Here is an 18,233-nt window from a genome sequence, read left to right on the forward strand (position 1 = left end):
AAAAAGTTGAATAATGTAGCTTTCTTGTGGTTCAGAGAGGTCCTATCTCCACAGAGAAGTTCTCAGGAATAAGTCCACAAGACTTGAACTTCTGGCTTTTATAGGTAGGCAGCTACCTGGCATTGATGCCCATCCTCCTCATTTGCCAATTGGATGTCAAAAAAACCTCCATTGAATTACAGATGAATGTGTCACCTAGAACAGGGACATTCAGGAGACTCCACTGTCATTGAATTAGCTGTGAGTAGACTCAGTAAAAAGTTGGTTGTGCCATGATGGTGTCAGGGTGGTGCCCACCTTAGCATTGTTTGTGTTTCTATTAAATTAGTAATATACTCAGTACTGAATTTATTTTGCCCACTATAATTACATCTCACCTTCCCAACCCCCTGCTGCTTTCTATGAAAGAGAAACTGGACCCATGTTTTTATATAAATATTCATTTGTCATGTCAGAGGGGCATCTGTTTTTCTCTTGGGCAAAAAAAATTCAAGCTTACCCTACCCATTAAATAGTAGAAATGGACAACATCTGGACAAAAAACCATGGAGGCCATCTGAGCACGGTTTAATTTTTTGGACCTTTTGTCTTGCAAAACAGATCAAAAATTGAGATGCCACAACCTATTTTTGTCCTGTTGCTCCAGAGACAAAAAGACACGTGGACAGCCCCATAACCTGTAATGGGCACGTGATATATCCATGAAAAACAGACTTGTGATTGATAATTAAAGGGTAGGGGCCACATTTTTTTTGTATTAACTTTAAGTTTTGCATTGTGTTTATTTATATAAACAATTATTTTCAATCCAAAATTAACATTTTATCTAATATTTTTATTTTTAATTATTTTTGCTTTATTTTGAGGGAGAAAGGAGCAGCGCTGGCAGTGGAGTGGTGAGGTAAGTATTTGGTGGGTGGGGTATCTAATCTTATGCGGTGTGATACTGACTCTGAACTGTGTATCTAATCCTTTTCTGTAATTAAGGAAAGAGAGCGCACATAGGGCGATAAAAGTGATAATTTGGATGACAATACGCGGTAGGTGCACTCACCCTTAAAGGTTGTGAAAAGTCACAACCCCCTGCAGGATATGAGAGGAAACAGTGGTCGCTGCAGACTCCCGTGGATACCAATGTCACAAAGAAGGAAGAAGAGAACCAGGTTTTTCCTCAGGGCCAAACATTTACAGTATCTGTTTACAGCAGTGGCTTTATACAAAACCTTCTTTGCATCACAATTGCAAACAAACCGACATCACTTCCTGTGGAAACGCCCCCTCCAATGTCAGAATGTCATACCACAGTTACAATGACTTTATTTCAAAATCTAAACTCTAATGAAACATAATATCCACCTAAAAAATCAGTCATTAGTTCAAAAGAAATACATATATATATAAAAAACAATGATCACTATATATTAAACATTTTTTTGAAAAATAGAGTTAGCTAGAATCAAACTCACAAGTTTTGGGTGAGCCACAACACTTAGTGCTTCCCATTACCATCATACCATCTCTCCACTTGATGGGAGTAGTTGAGGTTTTATACAAAACCTTCATGACATCACAAGCAAACAAGCATTACTTCCTGCGAAAACGCCCCCTCCAATGTCAAGATGTCACACGACATTCACAATATCTTTATATCAAGATAAAACCTCTGATAAAACACATTAAAACCTAAACAGTCAATCTTTAATTTTAAACCGTGTATAAAACCTATAATCATTATATATTAAGATTTTATAAAAATAAAATGGCTGGACTTGAACTCATAGGTTTTAGTAAAGGAAGAACACCAAAGACTTCCCATGACCATTATGCTAAATTTCCATTTCTGGGGCATGGATTTGTGATTAGGAAATCTGTCGGGCCACTAGGAGCAATAATTCCTCTCCTCCCTGCATATCTCTCTTCTCATGGGTCGCTCTCCCTCCTATGCACTCCTCTCCCCTGCATTTCTCTCTCCCCATGGGTTGCTGTCCCTCCTATTCAGTACTTTCCCCTGCATGTCTCTCCCCCCCCATGGGTTGCTCTCCCTCCTATGCAAACCTCTCCCCCCTGCATATCTCTCTCCCCATGGTTGCTGTCCCTCCTATGCACTCCTCTCTTTTCTGCATGTCTCTCTACCCATGGTTGCTGTCCCTCCTATTCAGTCCTCTCCCCCCTGCATGTCTCTCCCCATGGTTGCTGTTCCTCCAATGTACTCCTCTCCCCCCTGCATGTCTCTCTCCCCATGGGTCACTCTCCCTCCTATGCACTCCTCTCCCCCCTGCATGTCTCTCCCCATGGTTGCTGTTCCTGCTATTGTGAAGGAACAAATTATGAAAGATTCTCCATTTTGTGCTAGATTCTCCATTTTGTGCTTTGACCCAATTTTCTTGTTGGTTAAAGATAAATTCTATTATTTAATTAGATAAAAGGTTTCAGCTGCCATGAAGTAACTTTATCTTGTTTTTCACAAGCCTGTTATTTAACTAGGCTATGGTTCATAATTGGTATAAAGACCTTGAGTGTTCTAACTCGAGCCAGATAAGAGACTCGGGGGTGTATCGTTATACAAGACTGAGGCATCTGTTAGTATGTCTTTTTTATGCCAAGAAGACATGACCATATCTGTAGTTTCCATTTTTTCTGTATCCTCATGGGTTAAGTTTTTCCTGCATTCTTATAGGTTAAGAACTGTGAGCGTGTTCTCATGCTGATTGTTTGAAGTATAATTTCTATGACTATGAAAAGTCATACACTATAAACGGGGGGCCAGAGATCTGCTCGATTCCCCCATACAGAGGCACGAGTCTCCGTCTGGTCATTTTCAGTTGCCGGCAATGCTCTGTAGATTAATTTGGAAATCACTGAGTCAACCGTGAAGGATCAATTTAGATCCTCCCTCAACAGTTGGCGCCCGAAACGTAGGGCCCCAAACAGGAACGCCTCTGCCCCCCGGAGGACAACAAGACAAAGGATCCTCGGACCAGACACAGGCACTGAAAATTGGGACTGATCATCCCCCACAACAACCACGGTAAGTTGGCAGTTATACTGTCCAGAATGACCGTTTGGTGTGGTTTTCCTGTGTTTGTCCTGCAAAGAGGATCTGAGGTTTGTCCCCGATGGTGGGGTGACTTTTGGGTGGAATCATATAGAGGTGTAGTTCCGTTGGGAGCCCAGTGCTCGAACCGTACCTCATAAGGGACGGACACCCCAGATTGACCAGTGATTGTAATTCTCTTTTTAGTCAAAATATCCTGAATTCCTGATCATTGTAAGAATCAGGCGTAGTGAGGTGATCGAAGATTGGGTAGGATGCGTAACTCAGGAATATATAGATATATATGTATATTTCCAGAGGTATCCGGAGGGTTAGGCTGAGACGCCCTCCTCCTTTCACTGAGTACCGCATTTTTGGGTTGTCCCAGCGGGGGACAGGTAGACCCAGTGGAATAGACTATACGGCCGCTCTAGTACTATGCACAACTAAAGTAGGGATATTTAGCTCTAAAGGAGAATCAGTTTCCGTGGAATTAAAAGAAGACTTTGAATTTGTATGATGAATCTGATATTGTTAGCCCAAAGACGGGGAAATAAATCTGTCAGGAATGGAGGAAAGATATTCTCAATCATTGGTTTTTCTAAGGTGTTCTGGCATATGAATTGTGTGATGAAGGTTTTGTAGAAATTAAGTCTGAGAACTGCTGTATTCTGTTTCTGTGTAAATTACTAAGATACCCGATGGGAGGGCGGAGTCAAACAGCTGCGTTTTTGCTTTCTTTTGTGTTGAGGAATGCTGTGATATTCTTATCTCTTCTGTGTCTCTGGTATGGAGGGGGCACTTAGCTGCGTTCTCTCTGAATTTTCTATCCTTGTGTAGTATGTGCTGGGAAATCTGTGTTTTGTTTAAAGCAACAATACTGTTTTGCAGTAGAAAGAAATATGGTAAGTTAAACAAAGGAAAGTTGTCTATTACTATGATAAAGTACGGATGTTTTGTGATGCAGGAAGGTATTGAGAAAGCGATTGAGAGTAATGTGTCAGAAAAACAAACAATTAAAAATGATGATCTGGAACAGGGGGTCTCCCTGCTAGATGATAAGGTCCCTCCCCAGGAAATCAAGCCTCTTCTCCCGACTGTAAGCTCTGTGCCCCTTAACCCCAAAGCTCCAATATATACTGGGTTGCCAAAACTTAGTGCGCCCCCACCCTATGATCCTGCCAGGTGGATTTGTGATGTATGCAGAGTTACTAATTCTCAGTGGAGACAGGTCTGCTACAATTGAGAAGCAAGGAGACCCGGAGTTGTAGCCCCCACCTTTCCCTTGCTAAACGCTGATGGCACTCATTATCAGTCACCGCCAGCACCAGTCCCTGCTATGCCTAGTATTGCTAGTGGTTATGAGTATCCACCCCCTCCTACTTTAGTCACCCGCTCAGAGACGGGATACACAGAGGAAATAGAAGATTTCCAGGAAATGTATTCCAATGTTATTCCTGGATCCCACCGTCATGATGTGCTCTTTAGAATAGGGACAGGGGATCTTACAAAGCAGCACGTTGGTGCCATAGTAAATGCCGCAAATAATCAACTCTATCATGCTGGAGGACTGGCCGCAACAATTTCACAGAAAGGCAGACCTATGATACAGGAAGAATCCAATTCATATATACAAACTTATGGCCAGGTAGAAACAGGACAGGTCACAGCAACCAGAGCAGGACAGCTGCCGTGCCAATATGTGATACATGCAGTGGGACCACGATATGATCCTACCAATATCCCAAGATCCCAACAATTACTTACCGAGGCTGTCCAGAATGCAATCTTGTATGCCTCATCTCTCCCCCCCAGTACGATGCCTCAACGTACAATGGCCATCCCATTAATCTCCAGGAAGGATGCCGCCATGGTCATAGTATCAGCAATAGAGCGGTGTATACAGGAAAACCCCATAAAATTGGAGGAGGTCCAATTTGTCCTTGACAGCTGCCTAACGGCCCATCAGGCAATACAATCTCTAACTGTAACACAGCCTCCTGCCCCGCTTCCGCAGCAGATGCCTCTTGTGCCCGTACTACCGCCACCTCCTCCCTCCTCTGAGTCAGTAATATCAGAGTTTGGACGGGGGAACCTATGAGAGTGGTGTTGATTTCTGTAATGCTTTAAAGGTTTGGGCACAAGATAGACTAGCGGACCAAGCTACCTCTCTCACAGATGTCACACAGGACAAGGAGGAGACTGCCGAGAAGTTCTATGGGCGTCTTATGGTAGTGTTGAAAGATTTGGAGTTTTCACTGTATAATGAAGCCCATTTACACCTTTTTGTGGCAGCTTTAATGTCCGGCCTTAAATCTGAATTGAAAGAGGCAATAATGTCAGTCAGACCCAATATTGAAACTTCCATTCCGGACGATGCATTGAAAAAAAGTAGTACAAAGTTTTTAGAAGAATTTAACCTGCTCTGCATCAACAGGGAAATCAATGGTTAAATCAGTAGCCGCAGCGATTCTTGCTCGCTCTCTAGCCCCTACCGCAGCTACAAGGACACAGCTCCGTTCCTTATCAGTGGCCCACGCAACAGACTCCAGCTCCAGCCCTCCAACCTTACACAAATCCAGTCCCATACTCCAATATCCCTTTTAACCCTATGTCTGGGAATCTCCATCCCAAGCCCTGCCATGTCAATTCTCAGATCAAGAGCTTGTTTTAATTAGAGTAGATGGCAGACCCAATAAATATACTCTTACAAAACCTATCCCTGTCTGAAGTCACGGCCCAGTTCGTAATCTCTCCCACATGTCTGGTAAATTTACTGGGGGCAGATTTATTATCACAGTTACGCTCCAGAATACAATTCCAAGATGATGGTCAGATGGTACTTACATTATATAACCCCTATGCAGATGAACATAATGAGATGTGTATCTTACATGCCCTTCCCACGGATATAATGGCCAAACCAATAAAAAAATGTTCAAATTAAATAACAAATCTCAAAACCAGATATACAGTATAACTCTCGATATTATAGGATGTCAAGAATCATCTAAACCCCTTAACAACCTTTGCAAAACGACTTGCATTTTTGTTTTTTGCTCCCCTACTTCCCAAAGCCATAAGGGACATAGGAAGCAGGGAATATGCTGGCAAAGATGCCGGGTGGCTGGGGCAGTGAATATGTCACCGTTCCTGCATGGAGGAGAAACGGAAACCATGCCGGGGTGCCAGCCTAGGTGTTACATCCATGTCATTTGCCGATTTGTGATGTTTGTTTTTCATTATTATTTAGTCATTTTATATGGAGAAAAAGAATATTTTATTCTTCCTCTAGAAGGCAAAGACATTGAAATAAACTGTTATGTACAATGTATAAGTGTAATCGGCCTGTGGAGTCAGAGCTTGCAATACAGCTCAAAAATATAAACTTCTCCCAGAGACATCACCAGAGCCTGTGGATCAATTGGTTTCTCTCCTTCATTTAATGATGAATGTTGTGGGTTAGAGTACAGGGGCAACTTGCAAAAAAAAAAAAACCCACATTCTTGTATTTGCTTTTCATTATTTTTTGTAGTTTTATAGGAACAAAAAAGTCTGACTTTTTCTTCACCTTTAGTATACAGGATACGCAGAAATACACTGTTATGTACAATGTATCTGTATGTACCTGTATAATCGGTTTCTGGGTTCAAAGCCTCCAAGACATGAAATGATGACCACATATTTCTATCTACATCGTCATGGGCTTTGGCTCATAGCTACAGTTAAGTATATCTAATCCCATTGTATGATACAACCCACAGAGCCAAGTATCTAATCCCTTCAGGTGATACCTCCAGCAGAGCGGCATATCTAATCCCATCATATGTGATACCATCCGTGACCCGAGCATCTAATCCCATCATGTTTTATATAACCCTCGCAGAGGCGTGCATCTAATCCCAGGGTGTGGTACACTCTGTGTCTAATCCCAGTGTGCAGTACACTGCATATACTGTATAATCCAGCCTGGGAGACACTCCATATACTGTGATACCACCCTCAGAACAAAGTATCTAATGCCAACTTCTGTGATACAGCCCACAGCGCAGCGTAGATAAAGCTATCATATGTGATACCGCCAAAGAGTCATGAATCTAATTCCAGCCTGTGATACAATCCGCGCATCTAGCTCCAGCGAATGATACTGTATCTAACCCCCAGCTCTTGGATAAACTCCACCTATCTAATTTAAGATACTGATACATGCCACGTATCTAACCCCAGTGTGTGATATACTACGAGTAGCTAATCCCACAGCCTGAAATTAGAAAACTATAGCGGAAAATATAAAAATATATTTTTTTCATATTCTGTACCATTAAATATAAACATGAATACTTTGTTTTTTCAGTTGGTGAAAAAAATTGGTGGGTTCTTCCCTTTAAGTTATTTGCACTTTCCTTCTAAACTTTTCCACCACAGACAATAGATTTAACCTAAAAGTCCTCAATGCGGGGGGGAACATTGATCCCCAGATATTTTACAGACCTTTCCTCAGCCACAACGTGTCTGTCACATGTACGTATTGGGATGAAGGCTGGTTTAGCACAATTGATTGTCAGATCCAGATCGGGCCACATATTTATTTCTCCTACAGGCCCTCACTATAGCACCATTAATCTTCTGAAGAAACATAATATCAGCTCATAATTCTGAAAAAATGCAGTAAAGTAATAATGATTTATAAAATAGAAGTGTTAATAGTCTATTTGAATCTATTATTAAAATGCAAAGTGACAAAGTGCCCTTTGTCAGTTCTTCTAGGTACTTGACCATTGTACACAGTTTCTGAAGGAGCTCAGCGGGGAGGTTTTTACAATCATCTTGTAGAACTAACCAGTAACCACAGATCTTGTGTTGATGTCGCTTGTGGAAATACTTGTCTCCTCGTGTAATCCCACACAGACACAATGATGTGAGATCAGGGCTCTGCGGAGACCATAACTTCACCCCCAGGACTCCTTGTTCTTATGCATGCTGAAGATGGTCCTTAATGACATTGGTTGGATGTTTGGGATCATTTTTCAGCTTCAGAATAAATTATATAGTTACATTTGCCACATGTAATTTAACATTTATATAGTGAAAATAAATTATTACATTTTTACGTTCTATTTTATACCTTTTTGTGGATTCCTATTGGTGGTAATGAGGTATTGGTTGATATGTTACTCAAAATAATCAAGCAAGGGAAGAACACTTGAATATTTTAAGAAAAATACCGTAAGCTCGCAACCCACGTCAAGGGTCCTCATTGTCTTGCGAGACCCTAACTATCTGAAAAATGGTCTAACTACCTAGTATAAACTGAAGAGGCCGCTCAGGTCTACAAAATGAGTCAGATGTTCAAGCTGTTTGTGAATCTGAGAAGTCTTCATGGTTTTTCCTTGTAGACCAGAATGCTGTATCTCTGGGATGATCTGAAAAGGAACAGAGACTGGAGAAGAAGTGTTGTCTGCAGCTGGGATGAGCTAAAAATGCAGATCTGAGTATTCAAGGTGACCCGATGTCTGTGTCCCTTTGTGTTGCTCAGTGGTCCCATTCAGATCATCCAAGAGAAAGAGCAGAGTCTGAGAAATGAGTCTGTTAAGCAACTGGAATGGATTGAAGTGGGTCACTTGGGTATATAGACTCCACTCATGGATCTGATGGTCTTTTTCAGATAATCCCAGAGACAGCAGAGTCTGGGAAATGAGTCTGGTTTGCAACTGGGATGAACAGAAGAGGCCCACTTGAGTCTGATAGATAAGCAAAGGGCTCCAGCTGTGGTCCTGTACAGATCATCCCTGGGACAAAACAAAGTCCAGAAAAGGACTGTGGTCTGAGTGTGGACAGGCTGGTGATGAGTCCATATTATAGTGCTACATCAAATTATCTGAACTGGCAATGGACATCGGCATATATGTGCAATACTTCCCTGGGTGCAGATGAAGTTTCTGGAACAGGGTGGTGTACACTCCACGGGTCATCCTGGAAGCTCTGATGGATCCATGTCTTTTGTCAGTGGCACTCCCTGGTCTCTTTTCACCACTTCTCCTTCAGGAGTGTCACGAGGAAGCTGTACATGATATAAGCAGACAGCATTTTCACAGTAATCCAATTCACAAAAATCTAAATATAAGGCAGTGTTATCCTCCCCAAATGAAGTTCCACACATTCCAGTAAGGATCTCTTGTTACTTCCTGCTTTATATATAATAACGAATCCATTACAAAAAAATCCCAAAATAAAAAGGTTAAAAAATTGAAGATAAAATTGTCACTTAAGAAAACAGTAAATTAAGAAGGAAAAACAGGAATAATGCAGATATAAAAAGTGTGTTCTAAAACTGGATTAAAAAGAAACAATCCTTTTTCAAAAAGTTTCCTTTACTATTCATTTTTTTCTTGCATTTGAAATAGATGCATGAATATAATACTGATATGTTTCAAATGGATGAATACTAGACTAAAAAACTCAGCCTAAAATGCAGGATGTGAAGAGATAAGTGAAATGGTCATTAAACTTTACTAACGGGTTTCCATTAAATTACGAAGAATAAAAATCAAGTCGTAATCCATAGCCATCTTGCAATCTACAACATTCTATAAAAATCACCCATTATATTAAAAATTACAAGTGTTCATGGAATACTCACTTTACAAAGCTTCTTTTGCTTCTCATAATTGTGGTCCCATCCGGAATTTCGGCCACCAGTATCAGGTTAGAATGATCGCCCGGCGATGTCATACCATTAGGACTTTTGAAATTTCCATTTTGGATCTAAGAGTCAGTGCGATGCTTTCTGCATGGATCAATATGATTGGACTGTAAACTTCTGCTCCAAGACTGAATGTGCTGCTTTCCCGGATCGGTTTCATCATAGATTGAAGCTATGGGCTGTCCTCCACAAATTCAATTACCAAATCTTCCTCCTGAACCTCAATGTCGGTGCCAAACTCCAAGACGTTTATTTTCCAGGGAAAATTGAGGTAATCGAAGACAGACAGAATTGGATGACGAGAAGACGGGCATTGTCCAAGAAGATTGCCAAACATTTTTACGGCTTCTCTTGAAAACATCTCCCAATGAGAGGGTGGAGGAGCCCAGTCTGGACATTTCTTCCAGTTGATGTACACTTGGTACATTGTGTCAGTCTCTATTGCTTCCAGCCAGGGGAAATATCCAGTTGAAATAACAAAGAGAAGAACCCCAAAAGCCCAAGTATCTATAGCTGGGCTCAAGGTTAAATATTCTCCTTCTTTCAATTCACATAACTCTGGAGCCATGTACGGAATAATATGTGACATGGATGACACGTAGGTTCCCAGCTTGATTTGATAACAGTCCTTGTCCATGAGCAACACATTGTCCGGCTTCAGGTCCCTGTGCACCAAACCTCTAGCATGCAAATAGTCAAGAGCCCAAGATACCTGCAATGCACACCTCTTGACTGCCTCCTCGGGAATTCCAACCTGCAGAAAACAAATCAGTATCATGAGATTTCCTTATGTAGTTCCTTAACTAAAGCAAAAATACTAAAATTTGAACATTTTGCAGTTGTTCTGACTGTGCATGCTGCAGTAGGTAAAACTGATGCTGTGATTGCCATGTTGCATCAAAAAGTGTAGAAAAGCATATTCCACCCTTTCAAAGGCTTAATGTATTCCCAAAGACCCCCATGCACATTAGTTAGCTAACTGGCTATTATTTATGGGGGTATATAGAAAGTATGGATGTATTGTAAGAGACCGATCCAGATGTTCTTTCTTACCTGACTTTGGATAATATCATCCAAGGTTCCCGCTGTTGCCAACTCCTGAGTCAGCACATAATGGTCCATCGTGCTAATAAAGATGGGATATGTGGTAATAATGTTCGGGTCGTCAGAGAGGGTGATTGACAATGACAACTCCATTAGAAAAGTTTGCAGTTGAGTTCTGTCCTTCCTCACTAATTTCATGGCCAGTGGTTGTCCTAGAAAAATACACAAATAAAGAAGAAAATTTATAGTAACACGAGTTTAAGCCCAAGTTTATCACTATAAAAATGATGCCACATGTGTTTGACTTCCACATATCCCCTTTTTACTTCAAATTTACATACACATTTGATTATACAAAACAATTACTTTAGATGAAAGTCCGGGAATCACAGACGGAGGCTGCCATGAACATTACAACAAAGTTGACCGAACCAGCCAATTTTGGCAGGTCAGGCTGAATATCTGATGTGCTTCGCGTCCTTCCAACTCTCGGACAGATATCAGGGAACAGAAAGATAGAAATTAAATACAGTTTTTTTTTTAACCTAAATGTCACTATCTTGAGGAATACACACAAGATCTATCATTTCGCTGGCAGTCACCTCTCCAAACTCACCAGCACATAGAAACATTTGGCTCAGCTGTGGGGATAAAGATTGAGCGGTTGGAGTTAAATCTCATGATATTTTTTCCTCCTTGAAGATATTTTTGACAGCCGACATCTAACATTAAGCACAGGACCTCTCAAAATAATTTTTTGTGTTCTCTATGGAAGAGCCACTGTCAGATGGCTGCAAGATAATTCAATCTACAGTGAGAAAAAAAGGACTGAGAAACTGAACTCCAACTTCTTAAGGTACCTTCACACATAACGATATTGTTAACGATATCATTGCTATTTGTGACGTAGCAACGATATCGTTAATGAAATCGTTCTGTGTGACAGCGACCAACGATCAGGCCCCTGCTGGGAGATCGTTGGTCGCTGAATAAAGTCCAGAACTTTATTTCGTCGCTGGACTCCTGCTGACATCGCTGGATCGGCGTGTGTGACACCAATCCAGCGATGTCTTCACTGGTAACCAGGGTAAACATCGGGTAACTAAGCGCAGGGCCGCGCTTAGTAACCCGATGTTTACCCTGGATACCATGCTAAAAGTAAAAAAAAAACAAACACTAGATACTTACCTAACGCTGTCTGTCCTCCAGCGCTGTGCTCTGCACTCCTCCTGTACTGGCTGTGAGCCGGAAAGTAGAGCGGTGACGTCACCGCTCTGCTTTCCGGCTCACAGCCAGTACAGGAGGAGAGCAGAGAAGCAGAGCGCAGCGCTGGAGGACAGACAGCGTTAGGTAAGTATGTAGTGTTTGTTTTTTTTTACTTTTAGCATGGTATCCAGGGTAAACATCGGGTTACTAAGCGCGGCCCTGCGCTTAGTTACCCGATATTTACCCTGGTTACCGGCATCGTTGGTCGCTGGAGAGCGGTCTGTGTGACAGCTCTCCAGCGACCAAACAGCGACGCTGCAGCGATCCGAATCGTTGTCGGTATCGCTGCAGCGTCGCTTAATGTGAAGGGGCCTTTAGTCCTTTTGTCTCTCAATGTCTTCTGTCAGATACACAATGGATGGTGCAGCCTATTGATAATTTTAGCTGGACAGTTTTATGACATAAGACAGTAAAGTTGGCCATACACATGGATCTGTTTCCACCATTGGTAGATCCAGCTGAATTTGATGAATGCTGATGACAATCGGATACTGATACAGAGAAGAAACAAAGCCCCACATACTAACAGCTATCCAGGTCACATTTGGCCAACACTTATTTCTCCTGAACTCTATTATCATTTGATCCCTATTGAACCCAACTATACACATTAGATATTGATTAGGATTTGGCAGGTTTGGATGATTTTGCTCCTATGTGTATGGGGATTTTCCCAGCTGATGTTACTAAAATAATGTGGACCTACCAATGACCTACATATAAATAGCTCATCTCCATTGCCAATTAGTCATTATTAAATTACTATACATGTATATAAATTACCACTTTTATGCCACTAATGTTCATAAGTGACCATCTTTGTTTTGCCTTGTTCACATACCTGTCAGTTTGGTCTGTGCCAGCAGAACTTTTCCATACGACCCTTGGCCCAGCTCCTTGATGACATTGTAGCATTCAGAAATCTCCTGAAGTTCCAAGATTTGGAAGGTGGCCATTGCTGCTTGAAAGTTGGTGATTCTTTGTGCTATCCAATAGAAGCTCAGTACGACTCTACAGGAAAATATAAGGAATACGATTTATACAACATCATGTGGTGATCACAATCCTCAGTTCTTTGGTCAGCTATAATAATTTAGAAACCAATCCTAAAACAGAAAGATGTGCCAGTCAGGGAAAGGATGGTTGACAACGCTTGTAAAAAAAATCTTAACTAGCATATTGGTTGTCAGCAACTTTTCCATGAAGCCATTATAATTACAGAAAAGGTCAAAATTGGGGTATAGCGAAATAGTTCTATGATAATACAGAAGTGTTTGTATCTAGAGATTACTTTTTTATATTTTTGAGGATTAGGAAAAGCAAGAAAAATAGAAAATGTAACCAATATAATGTTACTACAAATGGGAACAATTGTATGATTATTTGGAAAGAAGACCCCCAAACTCACAATAAGTAAGACCAATGGATATACTACTGAAGAGTGATCTTACCTGGGTCGGGTTTTTGGTGAAGTTGATAATTTGGGTTCTGCTCCAAAAAGTTGAGTGATGTCGCTTTCTTGTGGTTCAGAGAGGTCCTATCTCCACAGAGAAGTTCTCAGGAATAAGTCCACAAGACTCATGAACTTCTGGCTTTTATAGGTAGGCAGCTACCTGGCATTGATGTCCATCCTCCTCATTTGCCAATTGGCTGTCAAAACCCTCCATTGAATTACAGATGAATGTGTCACCTAGAACAGGGACATTCAGGAGACTCAACTGTCATTGAATTAGCTGTGAATAGCCTGGTTTAAAAGTTGGTTGTGCCACAATGGTGTCAGGGTGGTGCCCACCTTAGCATTGTTTGTGTTTCTATTAAATTGCTAATCTACTCAGTACTTAATTTATTTTGCCCACTAGAGTCACATCTACCCTTCCCGACCTCCTGCTGCTTTCTCTAAAAGAGAAACTGGACCCATGTTTTTATATAAATATTCATTTGTCATGTCAGAGGGGCATCTGTTTTTTATTCTTGGGCAAAAAATATTCAAGCTCACCCTACCCATTAAATAGTAAAAATGTACAAAACCTGGACAAAAAACATGGAGGACATCCGAGCACGGTTTAATTTTTCGGACCTTTTGTCTTGCAAAACAGATCAAAAATTGAGATGTCACAACCATTTATTGTCCTGTTCCAGAGGAAAAAGGACACATGGACAGCTTCATAGCCTGAAATGGGCACTATCCATGAAAAAGACATATAATCGATGCTTAAAGGGAAGGTGCCGCAATTTTTTTTTTAAATGATTGTTTATATAAACAATTATTTTTAATACAAAATAAAACCTTTTTAACTGTAATATTTTTATTTTTAATTGTTTTGCATTATTTTCAGGGAGAACGAAGCAGCACGGGCAGCGGATTGGTGAAGTAAGTATTCGGGGGTGGGGAATCTAATCCTATCCTGTGTGATACTGACTCTGAGCTGTGTATCTAATCCTTTTCTGTAATTAAGGAAAGAGAGCGCACATAGGGCGATAAAAGTGATAATTTGGATGACAATATGAGGTAGATGCACTCACCTTTAAAGGTTGTGAAAGGTCACAACCACCTGCAGGATATGAGAGGAAACAGTGGTCGCTGCAGACTCCCGTGGATACCAATGTCACAAAGAAGGAAGAAGACGACCGGGTTTTTCAATGTATCCGCGCTGACCACACAATGATGGAAATGTTTTTAAAAGCTTTATTGTGCCGACACGTTTCGTGGCAATCTGCCACTTCCTCAGGGCCAAAAATTTACAGGATCTGTTTACAGCAGTGGTTTTATACAAAACCTTCATGGCATCGCAATTACAAACCGACATCACTTCCTGTGGAAACGCCCCCTCCAATGTCAGAATGTCATACCACAGTTACAATGACTTTATTACAAAATCTAAACTCTAATGAAACTCATTATCCACCTAAACAATCAGTCTTTAATTCAAAAGAAATATATATACATATATAACCAATGATCACTTCGTAGTAAACATTTTTTTGAAAAATACAGTTAGCTAGAATCAAACTCACAAGTTTTGGGTGAGCCACAACACTTAGTGCTTCCCATTACCATTATGCCATCTCTCCACTTGTTGGGAGTAGTTGAGATTTTATACAAAACCTTCATGACATCACAAGCAAACAAACCTCACTTCCTGCGAAAACGCCCCCTCCAATGTCAAGAGGTCACACGACAGTCACAATATCTTTATATCAAGATATAACCTCTGATAAAACACATTAAACCTCTAAAGAGTCAATCTTTAATATTAAACCGTGTGTAAAACCTATAATCATTAAATATTAAGATTTTAGAAAAATAAAATGTCTGGACTCAAACCCATAGCTTTTAGGCAATAAAGAACACCAAAGACTTCCCATTACCAATATACTAAATATCTATTTCTGGGGAATGCACATGTGATTAGGAAATACGTGGGGCCACAAACCATAAAGAATGGGTTATCAAAAAAGATCTAGCAACTCATTAAGACCATATGGATGAATAGTGTCTAATTTGTATATCCAATACACTTCTCTCTTATTTAGACACTGTATTCTATTTGGGGTATCCGCTGGTACATGATCTATCGGTGTAACTCGTATTGGGGCTTTATTCCCGTGTTTGTCAAAGCAATGTAAAGACAAGCCATGTTTCAGATAGCCCTTAGAAATATTGTGTCTACATGAGTTCATCCTTAAATGTAGAGGTTGTGTAGTGCGTCCCACATATTATTTCCCACAGCAACAATCAATTAGATAAATCACAAAACTGGATTGGCATGTTAACTTAAAATTAATGTCATCTACTCTATCACTATCATTATTTGAGTGAAAAGTATTCATGTTATCACTGATCCAAAGGCAACACAAGTATTTTTTATTTTTCCATTTAAAGGAACCTCTTAGAGGCTTCTGTGAGGTGCTGATTCCTGCATAAGGGGATTTTTTTCTATCTCCCCCATCCCTTATTCTACTGGTGGATAAAATATTTTTAAGGGATGGTGCCCTCCTAACGGTAACCACTGGTCTAGTTTCTGACAGACCGGGTCATTTAGTAGAATCTTCCAATGCTTCTGCATTGTCTGGATATACAAATTAGACTCTATTCATCCAAATGGTCTTAATGAGTTGGTAGATTTTTTTTGATAAGCCATCCTTTATGGTTTCTTGCCCCTAGTGACCCAACGGATTTCCTAATCACACATTCATTCCCCAGTAATGGAGATTTAGTATATTTGTAATGTGAAGTCTTTGGTGTTCTGCCTTGCCTGAAACCTATGGGTTCAAGTCCAGCTATTATATTTTTATAAAATCTTAATATATATTGATTATAGGTTTTATACACGGTTTTAAATTAAAGATTGACTGTATAGAGGTTTAATGTGTTTTATCAGAGGTTATATCTTGATATCAAGATATTGTGACTGTCGTGTGACATCTTGACATTGGAGGGGGCGTTTTCTCCGGAAGTGATGTTTGTTTGCTTGTGATGTCCTGAAGGTTTTGTATAAAACCTCAATTATTCCCAAGAAGTGGCGAGATGGTACGAAGGTAATGGGAAACCCTAAGTGTTCTGGGTCGCCCAAAACTTGTGAGTTTTATTCTAGCTAACTCTACTTTTCCAAAAAATGTTTAATATGTAGTGACCATTCTTTATATATATATATATATATATATATATATATATATATATATATATATATATATATATATATATATATATATATATATATATATATATATATATATATATATATATATATATATATATATATATATATATATATATATATATTTCTTTTGAACTAAAGACTGATTGTTTAGGTGGATAATGAGTTTCATTAGTTTAGATTTTGAAATAAAGTCATTGTAACTGTGGTATGACATTCTGACATTGGAGGGGGCGTTTTAACAGAAAGTGATGTCGGTTTGTTTGTAATTGTAATGCCATGAAGGTTTTGTATAAAACCACTGCTGTAAACAGATACTGTAAATTTTAGGCAATGAGGAAGTGGCAGATTGCCACGAAGCGCATCGGCACAATAAAAGCTTTTAAGAACATTTCCATCATTGTGTAGTCAGCGCAGATACGTTGAAAAACCTGGTCTTCTTCCTTCTTTGTGACACTAATCCTTTCCTGTGTGATACTGACTCTGAGCCTTGTATCTAATCCTATCCTGTGTGATACTGTCTCGGAGCCATGTATCTAATCCTATCCTGTGTGATACTGACTCTGAGCCTTGTATCTAATCCTATTCTGTGTAATACTGTCTGCTGAGCCATGTATCTAATCCTATCCTGTGTGATACTGTCTGCTGAGCAGGGTATCTAATCATATCTTGTGTAATACTGTCTGCTGAGCCATATATCTAATCCTATCCTGTTTAATACTGACTGCTGAGCCTTGTATCTATTCCTCTCCTATGCACTCCTCTCCTCCCTGAATGTTTCTCTCCCTATGTGGTGCTCTCCCTCCAATGCACTCCTCTCCCCCTGCATGTCTCTCTCCTCATGAGTCCCTTTCCATCCTATGCACTGCTCTCTCCCCTGTATGTCCCTCTCCCCATTGGTTGTTCTCCCTCCTATGCGCTCCTCTCCCCTGCATGTCTTTCTCCTCATGGGTCACTCTCCCTCCTATGCACTCCTCTCTCCCCTGCATGTCTTTCTCCTCATGGGTTGCTCTCCCTCCTATGCACGCCTCTCCCCCTGTATGTCTCTCTCCCCATGGGTCCCTCTCCCTCCTATGCACTCCTATCCCCCCTGCACACACTGCTCAGTGCATGCGATAACAGGAGCTGCGGGGGTCATTCTGTCACGTCAGTCACCCCACAGCTGTGACAGTCATCCGCTGTTATGCTATCGCAGGTACTGCTTTTCACAGTGCTGCGGGATCTTGTTGGCAGATGTCAACATGATTTCGCAGCTTACTGTGACCTGAAGTAAAAAAGCAGGTGCGGACCGGTGAGATTACTGCTCCCATCGGGCTATGTCTGATGGTAGAGTAGTATCATTTGCTGGCCCCTGTGCTCACAGTTAAAAAAAAAAAAAAAAAAAAAAAAAAAAAAAATTACATTACATACACATTCCCATAAAAAAAAATTCTCACGGTGGTGCAGTGATCCACTGCAGGGGGCAATCACCTCCTGTCAGTATATCGCCGGCTGTCTTTGAGAGCATATAAAGGCACAGATGATTGGC

General features: G+C 40.6%; 1 pseudogene; it reads right to left on the reverse strand.

The window, feature by feature from the left end:
• Positions 1 to 8,334: 8,334 nt before the first annotated feature.
• On the reverse strand, positions 8,335 to 13,003 carry LOC138637902 (serine/threonine-protein kinase SBK1-like; annotated as a pseudogene).
• Between the last annotated feature and the right edge of the window lie 5,230 nt (positions 13,004 to 18,233).

The sequence above is a fragment of the Ranitomeya imitator genome, chromosome 5, assembly GCF_032444005.1.
Source record: "Ranitomeya imitator isolate aRanImi1 chromosome 5, aRanImi1.pri, whole genome shotgun sequence".
In the NCBI taxonomy this organism is placed as follows: Eukaryota; Metazoa; Chordata; class Amphibia; order Anura; family Dendrobatidae; genus Ranitomeya; species Ranitomeya imitator.